General features: G+C 30.6%; 1 long non-coding RNA gene across 1 annotated transcript; it reads right to left on the reverse strand.

Annotated features, from left to right (window-relative positions):
* Window positions 1-8669: 8669 nt before the first annotated feature.
* On the reverse strand, window positions 8670-16983 carry LOC139498058 (uncharacterized). The gene is made up of 3 exons (XR_011657800.1): window positions 13687-16983; window positions 12773-12850; window positions 8670-11450 (listed from the first exon to the last, which is right to left on the reverse strand). It is a non-coding gene; the product is annotated as an uncharacterized lncRNA (long non-coding RNA).
* Between the last annotated feature and the right edge of the window lie 2498 nt (window positions 16984-19481).

Here is a 19481-nt window from a genome sequence, read left to right on the forward strand (position 1 = left end):
ACAACTGAAAGGTTTCAACAGACGATGAAATTGATGATGAACGATTGAAATAAATTCTTAAAACACATTTAAAGCTAACAAGTTGTTGTTCGTTTGTTATTGTTGACATCTGTTTTTATACCAATGTTAGAAGGCTCTTAATACTATCGGCATCAAGAATTTATCACTTTGATAGGCAACTAGTCTAAAAAAAACCACATGTTTTAAAAGATAATTGGTTATATAAATTCGTTTCCTAATGTTCTACTGACCTAATACCATATAGATGGTCAGTATTTAGTCGCAAATTGATTATCGATTACGAATCCCCTTGTTCTTATCAATTATCAAGCTAAACACATATTTAGTAAAGTTTTGACAATAAATCATCGGGATTTTATAAATAGAATTTCGCATTTTGTCTTTTTTTTTCTTGATTAGCTGGAAATGATTATATCAACACGGCTCATATCTATATTTAGACATTTGACTAGTTAAAATAAGTTTGCTCATTGTTGAAGGCCGTGCGGTGACCTATAGTTGTTAATGTCTGTGTCATTTTGGTCTCTTGTGGACAGTTGTCTCATTGGCAATCATAACACATCTTCTTTTTTTATAATTAAGGTCTTTTCTTTTTCAAAAGGGAAAGACCTTACTGTATTTCTTCTGTTTATTATTATTATCCTTCCGCCAAACTTTGACGAAGTTAGCAGCCTTAACCGTAAGACGTGTCGCTTTCATGTTCACACTTTGTATCGGTGTCATGAATACCTATCCGGAACTCACCCTGTGAGTCGAAATATTTTGTCGGTTCGGAGTTATCCCTCCGAAACCCAAAAACCTTGTTATCATTCCAACATCGTAACCGTAATAGGTAGAAAAAAAAACAAAGGGTGAAATTTGTTCAGGACCAGACCCAGGTTCTTCGTCACATTTGGATCGAAAGGATTCAACGACTCATTGGTAGGGTTATGCCCCTATGAAAATTAACTGGTGTCGGTTGGCCACCAAAACTCAGAAACCGTAAGTCGTAGACACCTAGGATCTTCACCATTCATCATCAATCCATGTGACTTTGAAAATACCTCAAGGTGAAATGTGTATGTTGACCTTGACCTTTGACCTAACACCTTGTTATGGGATAATCTCAGAAACCATTATACTTACAAAAGTTTTGAATAATTGAAAATGTTTGGGTCATTAAGGCGCAACTTTGTTACATTTTGACCGAAGAGATTTGACCTTTCTGTAAGGGGCATAACCCCTGATTTAGGTTTCTGAAAAGACAAAATCAGCTTTTACTATATAACCAAAGGTCCTAGACCCATGGGGTCTTCAGCAATGACACTGGGGACTAATGACCTTGAGAAAGGTCAAAAGGTCAAGGTCATGTCACATATAGCGAATTATGTGTTTTTGACCTTATTCAAAGGATTTTCAGTGTGTTTTAAAGCTTTTTAAGGTTGACCTTGACCTTTGACCTTACAACTTTTTAGTCGATATCTCAAAAGCGATTGTACTTACAGAAATAGTAAATAGTGATAAACGTTGAGGTGGATGAGGCGAAACTTTTTTACATTTTGCACGAAGAGATTTGACATATTCTTAAGGGACATTACCCCTGTTAATGGTTCCGAAAAGGTAAAATAAGCTTTACCTCTTGAACCAAAGGTCCTAGACCCATGGGGCCTTTTGCAATGACATTGCGGACTGATGATCTTCACAAAAGATCAAGGTCATCTAAAAAGCGAATTTGTTGATTTTTATATTTAAATTTTTTGTGTGTAAGAACTTTTCAATACATTCTACGTCTATTGGAACATGTATTTTGCATTACAAAAGGAAAGACCTCTCAATTGTTCAAGAACAATTGACATTTTAATTAATATAACTTTTCTTTAAGTTTAATATAAGTTTGGTGTAAACTCCCCTTTTTATCTAAACATTTGATATTGGAAATACATATTTCCTTTGAAATGTTTATATAAAATGCTATTAAACTCATCGTATCAATGCAATTATTAGTTACATAGTGTGTTTGTGACCTATCCGATATATTATATATATATATGGTAAATAAATCCATATGTAATGAGAAAAAGGTAAAATCACAAAAATACTGAACTCCGAGGAAATTTCAAAACGAAAAGTCCCTAATCAAATAACAAAATGCATCAAACAAATGGACAACAACTATCATATCGTACCTGGAATCCCTTTATTTTACCTATAACCTGCGATAAGTATTAAAGCATTTTATACAGATTCGCTTTATTTTAATGTATCGAGTCATACAAACAATTGTACATTGCCTGCTTATCTGCATGTTCGACTAAAGAATTCTCCGTAAGATAGACCAACATGCTGTTCGATGTGAAAGAGGTTCTTCTAAACTACTGTGTAATTGTTTACTGGCGTAGTGGTGTTAACCATATATTGATTGTAAAAAAAACTCTGAAGAACTTCTTCATAATTTTAAATCTCCATCTTTTTCTGAAATTAGTTCTATCAAAACTTTTGCTTTTTTAACCCTGTATACCACCATTCCCTATGATGTATTAATAAATTGTCTGAAAGAAATTATCCACAATGTTTTTCAACATAAAAGTGGTAGCATACGCTTTTAATTTTTACTTTTGGAAACCATTCGTCATTTTTTGTTTAAAGTGAACAATAAGGTAAAACATGCTACATAAATGAACAAGTGATGAGTATGCTTGAGTTTGACAACATATTTGTTTAATTTGCAGGTAGATTTTTTCAACAATATGTCGGCATTCTTATGGGCACGAACAATCTGCCTCTCCTTGCCGGCCTCTTTTTTCCCATATGAGTCGGACTTCTTTTTAACACTTGTCAAAAACAAGAAGATAGTTCATTTAATTACACATTCAGGTATATTGATGATGTTCTTTCTATTAAAATCCAAACTTTCTGATTTGGCTCCATTTTTATATCCCCAAGTACTAGAAATTAAAGAAACATCAGAATTGGCTTCATCCGTCTCATTTAAAAACTTACAGCTGGAATTTAACAAACGCAATCAACTAAGTACAAGAATCTATGTCACACGAGACAATTATCAATTTTCCAACCTATAGTACAGAGTACAGAACAATAACGAAAAAGTGCAGAATGAATAAATAAGTAAATAAAGAACAGAAAAAATTAGCCAAAAACAAGTATAGAATTACCCAGTATTGGGTGTTTATGAATAAAGAATAATAATGTCAAATAAATAAAAACAATAGCTAAAAATTGTATACATATTGATAGAATAAAGAAATTATGGACCTCCTATTATGTGGGAACCAATATTAATGATTTGTAGAGAATGTGTCCCTATCAAAAACTACTCTCAGATTTTCAGACATGTTGGAAGCAAAAAAGTGACATATATTTCTGTTGACTTTTATTATATTAGTTTGCAGGTTACAATCTTAATATTCAATCAGGAACCTGATGTTCTTCAGTGTTTGTCGTTTGTTGATGTGGTTCATAAGTGTTTCTCATTTCTCTTTTTTTTTCCCGTTTGCATAGTTTACCACTAGCCCCTTTGATCTCTGTCGGTGTGAGCCAAGGCTTTGTGTTTAATGCCGTACTTTGACCTATAATGATTTATTTTGACAAAAATGTGATATGGATTGGGAGTTGTCTCATTGTCACTCATATCAAATCTTCTTATATCTTGTTATAGCTAAACAGTTCATGTCTTACATTGTCGCCACGATTTGCTTGACTGCTATTTGAACAACAATCCGCATTGATTATCAGTTGTCTTCACATTGATATTTTATGATAACTGTATCTAGCATATGTAATAAAACCAGATTATCTGTCTGTCTTTTTGTAGACAGTTTAACGGACAAATGTAAAGCTTTATAAAGTGTCCTTACACATTATGACGTCACTGAAAACTTTTCCAGACACATTCTGACGTCGCTGAAAATGCATGTTTATATTTAAAAGGTGTGGTATGAGAACTACGGAGAGACTGGGTAGAGTGGTATATGCGGAAAAAAAAGGATGGTCATTAGATTCATCTTGCCAATAATAATTATGCAATAAATGCATTTCTAGTTCATGTAATTTTTTAAACATTTCGAGATCGAAAATGTTGGTTCATATTGTTCAGTATATTTAATTGAATTTGGCAATAACTTACTGATAAATTATCCGATGATTTTATATAATAACTTGATATTAAATACTCCTTATTAACGAACTACAGTCTAGATTGTTAAATTATTACTTTGAATCATACAATCTTTCACAGTCAGATTTTTATAAATGATTCAACATTAGAAGTAAGAACCTTCATCTTTATATTTGTATTTTTTATTTTTGCTATTCTGTTTTTAAATAGAAATACATACCGATATAGTTTTGTAGTATAACATGTATAATTGTATATACGAATTCACGTATTAAGTTAAACTCCATCTTCAGGTTAATATTAAGCAAACAAATATGGAGAATTCTTTATATAACATACTGTCAGTTTTCTTTTCGTGTGAATTGTCATTTTTCAATGTTAAATTCAATTTTCATGTATTTGATAAAATAAAACTATTGATATTTTTAAAAAGCGCATCTCAGTTTTCGAAATCAGATACATACAAAAATTCTTTGAAATGATACTTCGGTGGGATTTAAATAAAGTAATCCACCCGACTACATTAACAAATGTGTCGCATTATAATTGGCATGTATATATGCTTGATCATTCGTATTAAAGTCTTATCTTTTGGTGGAGTTTATGTTTAGCTTAGTCTTTAAGTTTCTATGTTGTGAATAACATTCTAGTATTTGTCTGTTTGTTGCTTTTTGTAGCCGTGACGTTTTCAGTTTATGTTCGACTTATGAGTTTGCATATCCATTTGGTATTTGACACTATTTCACTATTCACTAACTTTTTTCGCCGCGGCATGTACGATCTGTTGCAATTTGATTGTCCTTTAAAATCAATTAAATATGCTTTAAAAAAAGATATTTAGATTGAGGAAAATATTGTCAAATCTTTGGTTATCTGCATTTATTTGTTGTAAAACAATCTCAAACACTGTCAGTCATTATCCCCGAATGATACATGGTGATGAGTATGTAAACTCTGTAACGAATAAACCAACGTAGAGACTAAAATCAAACTGTCACATTCTTAAATCGGTACAGATGTTTTCGAAAGAAAAAGACAGAAAAAAACTTGTAATGTATATACCTACACCTCCGACTTATGCATGTATGACAGTTCTTTTATATTGACAAAGCTGTGACATTTTTAGTTAATTCGACGATACTTGGAATTTCGGAAACATACATCATACACAAACAATATAAAAAAAATAATCAAAAAATACATTGCAATCAAAACTAGCAAAAACGTCAACAAAAATAGTGTATGAAGTTGAAAGTAAATGAGATTAAGTATAGTACAGTAAAACAAAATGACATATACCTTTCCTTACAACTACGAGAATACAATAAGCAACACTTCACAAATTCCATGCGATAATAGCAAACAAAAAAGTTGATAGCTAGAAACACGAATATCAAGCCACGTCAGACAAAATATGATCAAAAACACTAAATGGTACAATGACTAATAAAGGAAAACAGCAAAAGTAGATAAAACTCTAAACCATCCTGTATTTTGTTTGTGTGAAGTTGCCATTTAAGACTCAAATGGCAATGACGTTTAACAAACAATGAATAGCAGCTTCAAGCTCTTGAATATCACAAGAAACACTTTCGCGGTATCTTAATTCCAAATTAAATAGTTTGGCGGATACTGAATATGTTACTGTGGTTTCTTAACTATACACACATAAAAAAACACAAAGTTCCTAAGCTATAGTTTATTAATCATAAACGGTCGAACTACAAAATAATAATGAATCAATGCATGCAGCTTTAAGTGAGCTTTCCCATGACCCTTATCTTACTATTGAAACATGTGCAGACAGCTTTAATTAAATCTAACAGTTTCCGGCTGTATCTAAATAACAATATCACACTTAATTACGTTTCCACTTGTTAGCATCAATGTTTATGTTTACAGATCATAAAGTCATAATGTTCAATTATCACAGTTACAACAAAAGACTGTAACAATTTACAGAAATACCTGACAGAGTACCTTACATTATTATATAATGGATACTAACTAATAGAGGTTTACAAAGATAATTTGATTAGAAGTCACGACGTCATTTTATGAAAAATACATGCATGAACTACATGTGTATTGCTCTTTGGCATTTATGATGTTAAAACAAAAACAAAAACAGCTGTTGGCCTGCTGACCGGGTAAAATCGTTCACACAAAACGCATAGCTATTAAAACTCGTAAAAAGTACAGAACGAATGCATATATTTCCGCATAAGTTATTTTTGAGTTCCTCATTTATTCAACAAAATTACCGAAAATAAACACCCCGCAAAATAACCTGATATACGGTATTCTAGGTCTAATGATTTCTTTGTACTCGTAGGACTCATAAAAGCCATATTATTATATCAATGTTCAATATCCATAAATCGATTTAACTGTAAAAAAAACAAGTCAATTTATTTCTATTTAATGAACATTTGGAATTGACTTGCAACATTATACATTAACATATATTTTTGAACAATAGAAAAATCCTTACCCTTTAACACAACACACATATAGATATTAAAATTAATTTTACTTTGAAACGTAGAATACTAGTACATGTGTAAAAACAATCAAGTCTATAAACTTGAATACCTTTCTCGGGGAGTGTTATTTTATATAAGTTGAAAGAGCATTGCCATTCATCCTGTGTTGAAGATATATCCCTTTCCAAGAACATTTTAACAGTGAAATTGGGTTTGTCTTTTATTTTACAAAGGATTTTTAATAGGATGCTTTATTGTCATCCTAATTGGCAGGGTGTATTCTTTATAGTTATCAACAAAAAAACTACGCTCTTGTATCAACGTTTGTCTCATTTAAATCACACCACTGTACATGAATCAAAATCCTTTCCTTTGTTTTTCACTTTATATTCAGCAAAACATTTACATATCGCATCGCTTCTAGCATACATATTTGTCTCCCAGATTCTTGATTTTGCTATACATTATCAAAACTGTAGTATAAGTTTAGTCAAACCATGAAATTAATGTAATTTACAATTAAGAGGCGACAACCGAAAATGTACAAATAAAAGTAAAATAACAAAAATACCGAGAAAAATTCTATACGTGTGTTCCATTAGCAAATGGCAAAATCCAAAAATCAAACACATCAAACGAATGGATAACGGCTGACTTGATTCAGGCATTTTTCGTATGTAGAAAATGGTAGATTGAACCTGGTTTTCACTGCATGAAATGATGCATTTAATATAAAATTAAATGCATATGTTATGCATATTAAATTTCAAATTACAAAAAATATTATGCATTTACTTTGCTGGAAAATTTCTAATTTAATATAGATTTAAACTAAATTTAATATTGCAAATAAATTCCCAAATTTCAACCTAGTTTAAAGGTATTTTTAAATCTAAATAAATTTCAAATTTAAAGAATTTAAGTATACACTAAATTTGAATAAATTTCTAATTTAAAGAAATGTTTATGTAAATTAAATTTGAATAAATTTGCGATTTAAAGAATTTTTAATATAAATTAAATTTGAATAAATTTCAAATTTAAAGAAGTTTTGATATAATTTAAATTTGAATAAATTTGAGATTTAAAGATCTTTTAATATAAATTAAATTTCAATAAATTTCAAATTTAAAGAATTTTAAATATAAATTTAATTTAATTAATTATGTAATTTAATTACATGTAAATTCAAATAAATTTCTTGTTTATGACTTATTTAAATTAGAACTTCCATCAAATTTAATGCAATTTAAAGTCAATATAATCCTGTATAACTACTTACAAAACAATAGTGCAAATGAATAATAAAGAAAAGGCAGAATTTTTCCCTCTGCTTTTTGGAAAAGGGATGTTGGGGATTTGTTTTTACTTTAACCCAAATATCTGGTTTGAAAATATCTAATTAAATAAAAAAACAAAAATTAGGAAAAACAGGAATTTTTAATGGTGATAACTTTGTAGCTACTGTACATATAAAATTGATCCTCCAACTTTTCTGATCCATGTTTACAAAGTATTAGACTTGAAAGGCATGGATTGCTGCTCTGTGTATTTACAGTAGAATAATATTTGTGGTTTCAAATGGCAATGTGCAAATGTATAATTTGTCAGTAACATTGAAGACTGTATTTTTCAGATGAAACTTAAACAATAATCCAACGAATACATGTCACTCATTTGCAAAGCTCAATACCATTTTGTAAATATGCCTTTACCTATATGTAAAGAATTGCAACGCATCTGAATTTATATAAGAACTTGAAGAGTTAGAATCTAAGACATACAAAAAACACAAACACCAGATATAAACTATAGGACAAGGCTATCTATGTGTGATTTGGATTTTGACAATGGCAGCAATATACAATACAGGAGATAACAAAAACTTTTGGACAAAGCATAACCATACACAACAATTTCTAGCATTTTCTTATTGTCATCTTGTCTTGGGCATAGTTATTTTCACTTCTAATCGGGTCAGAATAATAAAAAAAAAACAATTTTGAGTTATCTCCCTTTGTATATACTTCAATAAAAGAAACAAAGTATCTAACAAATTAATTTTATTCAGATACTGACAAATTAGAGTTGTTTTGGTGATAAATTAAAATAAAATGTCAAAAAGTTTGTTATACAATTTTAAAAACATTTAAAACAAATAAAAAAACACTTTTGTTTAAAAAAAGTCAAGTTCTACATCAAAGAACCTCATCAAATTCAAACTAATTAATAAAATAATGATGCTTACTTGTATAGATTATTCAAGAATCATAACAATTGGGTTATAACAAAAAGCAAACATAGGCACCTCTAAATTTCAAGTTTGGCATCATAAAAATATTAATGAATAATCTCCCCTGCTAGCATTATTTGTCAATTTTAAAAACTTCAAAAAGCAAAAAACAAAAAACATAACATTATTTACATGATTAACATAATTCGTAAATTCACAAGAGTGCACACACTGAAATGTCTCGCCTTCTTTACTTATCATTGATATTATGTTGATAGTCCTAAGTATAAAGCTTTATTAAAAACTGTCACATAAACTTAACATTAACCAAGATAACTAAACAAAGAGCAATGAACCATGAAAATGAGGTCAAGGTCAGATGAACCATGCCAGGCAGACATGTACAGCTAACAATGCTTCCATACAACAAATATAGTTGACCTATTACTTATAGTTTTAAAAAAATAGACCAAAACACAAGAACTTAACACTGAGCAATGAACCGTGAAAATGAGGTCGAGGTCAAATAAAACCTGCGCCACTGACATATAGATCATAAAATATTTCCATACACCAAATATAGTTGACCTATGGCATATAGTATTAGATAAAAAGACCAAAACTCAAAAACTTAACTTTGACCACTCAACCATGAAAATGAGGTCCAGGTCAGATGACATCTGCTCGCTAGACATGTACACCTTACAATCATTCCATACAACAAATATAGTAGATCTATTGCATAAAGTATGAGAAAAACAGACCAAAACACAAAAACTTAACTATAACCACTGAACCATGAAAATGAGGTCAAGGTAAGATGACACCTGCCAGTTGGACATGTACACCTTACAGTCCTTCCATACACCAAATATACTAGCCCTATTGCTTATAGTACAAGAGATATGGACTTGACCACCAAAACTTAACCTTGTTCACTGATCCATAAAATGAGGTCAGGTCAAGTGAAAACCGTCTGACAGACATGAGGACCTTGCAAGGTAGGCACATACCAAATATAATTATTCTATTACTTATAATAAGAGAGAATTCAACATTACAAAAACTCTGATCTTTTTTTTCAAGTGGTCACTGAACCATGAAAATGAGGTCAAGGACATTTGACATGTGACTGACGGAAACTTCGTAACATGAGGCATCTATATACAAAGTATGAAGCATCCAGGTCTTCCACCTTCTAAAATATTAAGCTTTAAAAAAGTTAGCTAACGCCGCCGCCCGATCACTATCCCTATGTCGAGCTTTCTGCAACAAAAGTTGCAGGCTCGACAAAAAAAACATCCTGCTGCTCGAACATTGATTAAAATTTCATTCCAAATGCTGTATGCAAGAATAAAAATAATAAGATGTAATGAAATACTTCAAATATGTACAATTGAATAAAATAGCACACAAATAAACTTTTATCAACAAAATTATGTAATGTCAAGCAAAAAATTATCAATATTGAATATGTACTTGGACAATTGAAGAAAATAATAAGTTTATATGCTTATAAATATATTTGGTGTATTGACTGTCTCCTGATTAGTTAAAATTTTTTAGTTTTATTTTCAATTTTTATTGTTTACAAATTTTATGAAGTCAACATGTGCATGATGTGTGTACTTTGTTATTATTTATATAAATAAAATAAAAAAATTCTTTGAGCCTTATTTTTGATAGAAATTTATTTATAATGAATGGCAATAACTTATTTTGATTTTATTGAACCATAAAATTAATTTTCAACTATTTACATTTTACATAATCCTCTTCGCAGATTATCTAATGTGAAGATTCAAAAAGTTATCTCCCTTTGACCAAGCGATTATAAATAATGTGAAATCTTACAGGAAAAATCTTGGCAGCAAATACAAGACACTGAAATGAGCCACACTCAAATTATTATTCAGCATTTAATTAATTAGAAAAGGCAACAGAAAGTTTAAGTAAAAAGAAATATGTGTAGCTTAACCAAACACATTAACATAATCTGATGTCACCGATATGCTGCACTTGTAAATAATTTTAATAAAAAATGCAAATGTTGAAATAAAAGAGCAGTAATTCATTTTTTTACTTTAAAAAATAATCAAATTCAATAAACCAAACCACTTCATTTTAAGGGTTCCCCCCTTAAACTGAAAACTGTCAACTATAATTCAAAAGTAAACATGAAGGTATTTTTGTTCTTGCAAATTCCAAAAGTGTACCTTTGAATTGGTCCTTATTAAAATTTAAAGAAATTTTTATTGATATCTCTCAATTTTGTGTCATATGCCCTTAAGTAAAAATCCATGCAAGTTCTGTACATTTCTTGTGACAAGGCCTCTCTGATTTACTTGGACCTCAGCTCTTTGCCTTGTGCATTCAGCTGTCTCTGGTATTTACAGTCTAGTAAATGACTTTAGTTTATCCATGTAAGATTTAAAATCTTGTGACAGTCAAATCCCAGTTGTGATCAGGCGAGTTTATCTACAGAATCACTGTCCCAACTTGACATTAAATCAATTTGCATGGCCTTTCTAAGTTTGTCCTTTTCTGACACTGGCAGTTTCTTGGTTTAAAGGGCCTTAGCTCTATTTTGTAGCTTCTGTAATAAAGTAATAAAAAAAAATGTTTAATTTTATTAAATTGACAAGTGATATATATGTGACAAAAGCAATAATTTTCTGCATGCAATTACTCTATCTTAATGCAGTTGTAATCAAAATCATATATTTAAAAGATATTCTAATGAGTGACCCAAAAATATCTCGTGGAATAACTCTATAAAAAGAATAGCTAAAAGTTGTGATAAATTTTCTATTTTCAATGGACCATGAAATTGGGGTCAAACCATTAATTTATCCTTAGAAAGATCATAACATAAGGCACATGTATATTTATTTTTAAGTTGATTGGTCGTTAACATCATTAACAACTATCCTGACCAAAAACTTTTACCAAAACTTGAACCTAAAGCAGAACAGATGAAAGAATAAACAAACAAAAGCATGGATCATTAAACATAAACCCCTTCTACTATTGTAGGCTGGCATAACAATTTATTACAACTATTACACATTGTGATTTATTTATCAACATCAAAAAAATTATTGATTTGTATCAGTTTAGTTTTTCAATTATATTTTAAAACTAACTCCTTCTATCATTGTTTGGTCTTATTCACGGTGTAGAATATATACAACTTTTATAATTTGATGTGTGATCCCCTCAGGGGTTCAGGCTTATATTTTGGCAAGTGTTTGATGTGTCTATGGGCACTATGGAGGTCTTAAATTAGGTAGCACCCCATTTTTTCCCTAGGGAGATTGATATTGGAATAGCTCATTATTGAGTTTGTTGTCTTTATCAATTTCAATATAAATCACAATATCAGGTACAGCAATTTTTTTTTCTTTTGACATATAAGAAGTATTTGTAAATAGTATTAAAATACAATCAGCTGTATACAATATAACCAAAACAAAAATCTGAGACTGGATTACTGCCCTTTTATCTATTTATTATTTGATCTATAAAATAATATTTAATCAATAGAAATGTGAAAATTTCAAACAAGATTTAAGTCAGTTATTGTTTGATTTGGCTAATTCTACTAAATACACAATTATTTTGATTTTTGTTGTTGTTTTTTTTTTCCTGCAATTATTTTGTAACACTCTAATAAAAATGAGTATGAATTCAATCCTCCATGATTCTATTCATGCTACTTGTTAGATGTCTCTACTCTCATTGGCAACAACACTTCATCTCCTTATAAATAAATTTTTGCAGGCCTCAACTAACAGTATTTTCCATAAAATATATAAAACAATAAAAAGCTAGTACAATCATGACAATAAGTACTATTAATTTATCCCAAGACTTGGTCTGGTCATGTCAAATTAATGTAATCATCAAATAGCTTACTTCAAAATAGAACCAGCTGCTGTTTTACATGTCCAGACTGGATTGTTTATGCCTATAAGCATCACAAACAGCTGCTTACTGCAAAATAAAACATAAAAAGTTCCTAAAATAAATGTGTATTGCCAGGAGATAATTAGTTGAATTTAAACATTCATATTATATTTGTTAAACTTGGTCTAAGGAAAGGGTGTACAGGATTTCCAATACTGAATATATATATATATATATATGTCTAGCGGGACGGCTGCAGTGCAGGCGATTTGGTGTCACGATATCACAGTAGCATGGGTTCGAATACCCGCGAGGGAAGAACCAAAAATTTGTGAAAGCAAATTTACATGTACAGATCTAACATTGTTAGGTTGATATTTAGACGAGTTGTATATATATATATATACATGTATATAGCCCAGGTGGTCGTGTGGTCTAGCGGGACGGCTGCAGTGCAGGCGATTGGGTGTCACGATATCACAGTAGCATGGGTTCGAATCCCGGCGAGGGAAGAACCAAAAATTTGCGAAAGCAAATTTACAGATCTAACATTGTTGGGTTGATGTTTAGACTAGTTGTATATATATATATATATATATATATATATATTTTACAATGTTTGGCTATTTGAAACATTATGATCACATGCATATATGTATATATTCTGACAGACATTTCACCATACATGTAATATACATAAGGTATATTTATAGATTTTAACAAGGCTAAGTAAGTATATAAGCTAATAATACTAAAAAGGCATATATGTACATGTAACTCTATCTTTTATCAAAGACAATGGCACGTCTCTATTTGAATTACATGACTTACAATGTACATTTATATCTTTTGAAAGATTTTTAAAATCATAAATTCAGAAAATGTAGACAAAATATATATATACAATATACAATGATATATACCTTTATATGTGAAGGAACATGGATGGCTGTTGTATTCCCTTATCTTTGAGCATCTGTTTCTGCTTGAAATCGATTCTCTGTAACAATTGGTGCAATTCTTCAATTTTTTCACTGTCATCAAGATTTCTGTTTGGGAATTCATCATCTTCTTTATTAGCTAAGTAAAATAAAAACTTTTTGAGAAAATGTAAATATTCAACATGATGTTCATACAAAATGATATTAAGTTTAAATTCTTTTATATAAATGCCTTTTAAACTTGAGTCGCTGAACTGTAGTAACATGTATATGTTACAGTAAATAGGTGAAATTAGGAATTACATGTAATTACTAAACACTTCAGTAAATACCTGTAATTACTAGCCAATTTAGTAATTACATGTATTTACTAGTTGTTTCAGTGATTACTGGTAATCACTGATTTTTTTTGTCATTTTTACAGCTATTTACTAACTTGATGTTTTTGTTTTAAAATTAAAAACATAATTCAAGATATCAAATAAGAAAGTAAAGGGGTAGGGATTTTAACGGCGCTAACTTAAGGATGTAGGAATATAATGCACATCCAAAGTGCCTACTCTTTAGTGTTTGTGAATTGAAACTGGAAAATGGTTGTTTTATAGGTTTTGAAACTCTGTAAATATATGTATGCAAGACAATGATATCTATCCAAAATCAAACTAAAATCTCCATCATGCACTGTGGCTCAAAACTTTAAAAAAAACTTTCTCCAAATATCCTGGATTTCTACCAAACTTCATGAACTTGGACAGAAACTAAATGTTTATGATCATAAAATAATATCCAAAAGTAAAGTTTGAAAAAAAAATCCTTTTTTTCGTATATTACTTATAAATGGACTAGTTTTGTCCCAGTTAACATTACATACACTCTGTAGTTAAAGTTTTTAAAACATTAGATTTTATAAACCATCCTGGATTTTTACCCAATTTTGACTGAAGCTTCTTACAGTACTAGTCAACAGATAGTATCTAGAGGAAAATTTTAATATTTTTTCCTCATTTTTGTTGAGCCTGCGATTAACAGCAAAAGTAACCGAGACTACATGTATTTGTTCTGCAAAAACCCTTACAATTTTAATAGCTTAATACATCGATAACCCATCTCCAGCTAGGGGTTGATTTGAAGGTCACATGAATACGTATTCAATGAGGTCCAAATATTCACTTGCAAGTGCACATCTCATCAACCTTGTTTCTCAGCTAATTTAACAAAATAAAACCAGAATGGCTGCTAACAGTGAATTATAATTTTACAATATCATTTTTATAAATGATTTAACAACAAAAAAAAGATATTTTTTTTATATATCTCGAAGCTAATGCACATAACAGTTCATTCCAGTTCTTAACCTACATAACGTTATCTTATCTTTATAAGGTAATAAGTCTAAATATTCTTCATATTCAAAGAGTTCTTTAAAAAGTTAAGACATAATGCTTTGGGAGAATTTTCCATTTCTGATTTCCATGTCTGCTGAAGTTGGTCAAAAATTATCTGTATTATAATGCTCAACTTAAACCATTTTGGATTAAAACTAAAGTTACTCTGATTTAACCAAATATTTGAAAGTCCATATTTATTCAAGATATTTTTTATACATATCAACCATTCAAAATTTTAAGTGTACTAACTGATCTTCTAGTTAGTATTACACAGCTAAAACAATGTTGTATTATGGTCAGGTGATCAAAAGTTATGGTTGTGTTAGCAGTCAGTAAATAGGTGTAAATATTCATTTTAAATTTAGTAATTACTGGTAATAACTGGGCCGTTTAAGGAATTACTTGTATTAACTAAGTGCATGAAGTGCATCGGGAATTACCTGTTATTCCTAAATTTTAGTAATTACATGTAATTCCTAATTTCACCTATTTACTGTAACATATATAAACAGCATGTAAAGGTTTGAAATGTTTCCAAAAAAATACTCAATAATCATAATATAAATGAAGGAAGTATGGTAACCTACATGTATGTATCATTTTGTTTGGCTATAGTAATTGGATCAACATCAGTTGGTCTTTAGCGGATAGCATTTATTTTGGAAACATACCACATTGTTTACTTTAATCTAATTAATCTTCATATACAACATGTACAATGTACATATACATGTATCTTAGTTTTCTCGTTTGAATTGTTTTACATTGTCATATCGGGGCCTTTGTGGTATGGGCTATGCTCATTGTTGAAGGCTGTACAGTGACCTATAGTTGTTAATGTCTGTGTCATTTTGGTCTCTTGTGGACAGCTGTCTCATTGGCAATCATACCACATCTTCTTTTAATATATCATTAAGCATTTGAATCACAGACACTTGTTTCTATCCATTGGAAGACCCACTATCAACGTATATTTTCGAGAAGGTACCCAAGTAATTTTTTCACCTCTCCGCTTAAAACCATTATTTCTGGTAAATATATACGTTAATAGTGGGTCTTCAAATGGATAGAAACAAGTGCCTGTGATTTGAATTTATACCAATATCAAGGGTACAACTGATATGTCACCTGGGTAAGTAAGGTACATGTACCTATAGAACAAGTCAATTATCCAATAATCTTAAAAACTATAGCACAGTTATTATTCCGTGACAATAAACAATAATTTGGTTTGCACGACACTTTGACCATGTCCCCTCCTTTTTAAATAAGGTTTTGGGAATAAAATATATTGGGCATGCATATCAGATTAATCATAAAAAGTAAATTGATTGTGTAAGGTTATGTAATATATAATGATCTATATTAAAGTAATGCGGTTACCAAATCGAAAATCATGTTGAATTTGAAGTGTGTTCTTCTTTTGGGATTTGAAAATCCCGCAACATGACGACTTAAACATTGCTATAATAGAAAACACTCGAGACAACCGAAAGGTGCACGGTCGCACTAAATACCAATAATATGTTATTAAGCCAAATAAAATAATGTATCCTAATTGATAGATTGATATGATGCGTATATAATATAATTGTTTAAAAGATGTGAATAACAGAATAAATGACAGACACATGATCTCCAGAAATTAACTAGTAAAGATAATAAAGTATTTTCCTGGTCTACTTTTTGGTCTTAACTTACACTGTTATTATAACAACATTACAAAAAAAAACGCGGGACATGACCAGATAATAAATATAATTTTTCATACGTACAAATCAAGTTGATCGAGTTACCTGGACTCATAATATTCACATATTAGTATAACCCTTAATATATATTTCTCAAATTATTGCTTTAATAGTAAGCATAGGTACTTGGGTACAGGACATTTTTTGTACCCTACCCTTTTTTTCCAAAATCTGTTATATTTTCGTTTTCTCACTCGCGTATTATTTATTTTTTTCGCGTCTGTCTGTACGTGTCATTAGAACATAAATACACTACAAATTACTTGGTTTTGCTATTTACTATCAATTCCAAGTTTACTATCCACAGCGGTCACGGATATATTACTAAAGAGAGTGAATTTTAAAATAGAAAACGAAAAAATAACGGATATTGGAAAAAAGGGGGAGGGTAAAAAAATGGTGACATCCCATTAATCTGACAACCATTATTCGGACAGCCCAATACTCCGACAACATGTACTATTCTGACAGCCCATTATTACGACAACCCATTACTCCGACAGCCCATTATTCCGACAATATGCGTTTTTCTTAGTGTATGGATAAATTTTCTCTAAAAAAAAAACCAACTCCGCTCTCTGATATTTGTGGTTGTCCGTTTTGATTCCAATTATTTTTTGCATGCGGACATTAATTTTGTCTCAGTATACTGGAGTTGATACACATGATTATAGCAACTGCTCAGTCCTTAACCTCGCCCCTCTTTCGTTTTGCGTGTCTAGTTACTTTATTTATCTTTATATTTCGTTGTTTGTGTGTCTACTATCAGTCTGTGCTGTTCTAGCTCGCTATTTCTTGCATGTGTGTCTTGATCTACCTTCTTTTCACTAGATCTTCGAATCCCCCTTTTCGCGTATCAGGGGAGTGAGGTTCCCCCACTATGAACTACATAAATAAATAATACATCGGAGTTGGAAAACACTACCCGCCCTCTTTGGTCGCAACACTTTCTCTCCTTGTATCACTCATCTGAGTTTTATTTAAATTTATTTTGTTGCAGAAATAATGGGATAAAATAGCGTCAGTCAAAATTAGAAAAACAAACGGAGACAAATACGTACCCAGAACCTAAAAAATAAGAAGACAAATAGGACGAAATATGTGCTCAGAAAAGATGAGCAATTCCAATCATGATCAATCATGAATACGGTATCATGTTCGGGAGTGAGAATCCACGAAATACGGAGACAGTACATGTAGCACTTCTAATAGCGATCGTTCAGACATAATCCGAGAGATGACACTCAATATTTTGTTGGGAGACCGATTTTGTATCCTAAGATTATTTTAAATTCTAGAAAGATATGCCTCTTTTTTAATGATTGGTGGAGATGCAGGACTGCATGATGATTTACAACAAAACTTATTACGAAAAACAAATATGACGGACATGCATATTTCGGCAATTTCTATCTAAATATGCATAAGGAAAAGTGATATCGGGTCAGTGACTGTATATGTCATAGAAATATACAGTCAACGCATTTTGACTGCTCAAGTAGAACGAGTGCAGCATAAAAGACAATAACAAACTAGTAGAATAAGACAATGTGTGACATTCTTGTCCTTGTGTCTTTGTCAAATTGTTTAATTGTAAAAACTTAGTAATATGTGTTTTGTGGGAAACTTATTTTTCATTTAAAAATTGGTTTCAAGAAGAAACATATTTAGATATCATTGATTTTAAGAAAGGTAATTTATATGTTAATTCAGAATCGGTGCTCTTCCATTACATGAAGAATTGAAAATGCTAAATACTCAAAAAATCGTATTGTACAGCTGATAAAGTTTAGGATGAGCGTCATTTTTCAATCGAATGCTCACTTCATTATAATTTGAGGGAGGAATTCTTTCGCCATATTTCTAGCACATATCAGAACTTTAAAACGTTAGACAATTATGATTAATTTCGAAGTGAACACAAGAAAACTTTACTATTATGGAGAAAAAAATGAGGATCATATCGTTAGTTCTTTTGAATAATGTAGTACATGTCTGGATACTGACTGTTAATTGATATTAATACGTATTTTTTTTTATATTTTGTCTTAGCTCCAATTGTGACTGAGGCTTATAGTGCTATAAATATAATTATATCATATTAGTATTGTAATGTCTTAATGTTGACACACTCATTAGACTGGCCGCCGCTTCGAAAAAGTGGGGGTATACTGTTTTATCTCTGTCTGTCCGTCCGTCCAACCGTCCATCCGTCAGTTCGCCGCCCGTCCCATAACTATTTTCGTTGCATCTTTTTCATGAACTACATTACAAGGATTTCTGAAAGGTTTATTGAAGTCAGTTATATCGTGTGATGCTTTTTCAAACTCATTACTCATTACATGACAGCCAAGTTGAAAACTTTTGTCACATTTTTCTCAGGTACTACAATACCATGATTTCTGATATTTAACTTCAAGGTTTATATAAGTCAGTTATACTGTGTAATGCTTTTTCAGATTCACAACTCAAAAACTTTCTATCTACCGAAATATTTGGGCAGGGTATCATCAGTAGCTCGCGCCATCAATGCTTGTTGTTGATTTACATAGATCCTTTAATTTGGAAAATAAAATATTATTTTCTGTTTTATTCTATATACAGATTTCGAATTGAGAATTAACATTGAAAGTATACG

The sequence above is a fragment of the Mytilus edulis genome, chromosome 12 (assembly GCF_963676685.1).
Source record: "Mytilus edulis chromosome 12, xbMytEdul2.2, whole genome shotgun sequence".
Taxonomy (NCBI): domain Eukaryota; kingdom Metazoa; phylum Mollusca; class Bivalvia; order Mytilida; family Mytilidae; genus Mytilus; species Mytilus edulis.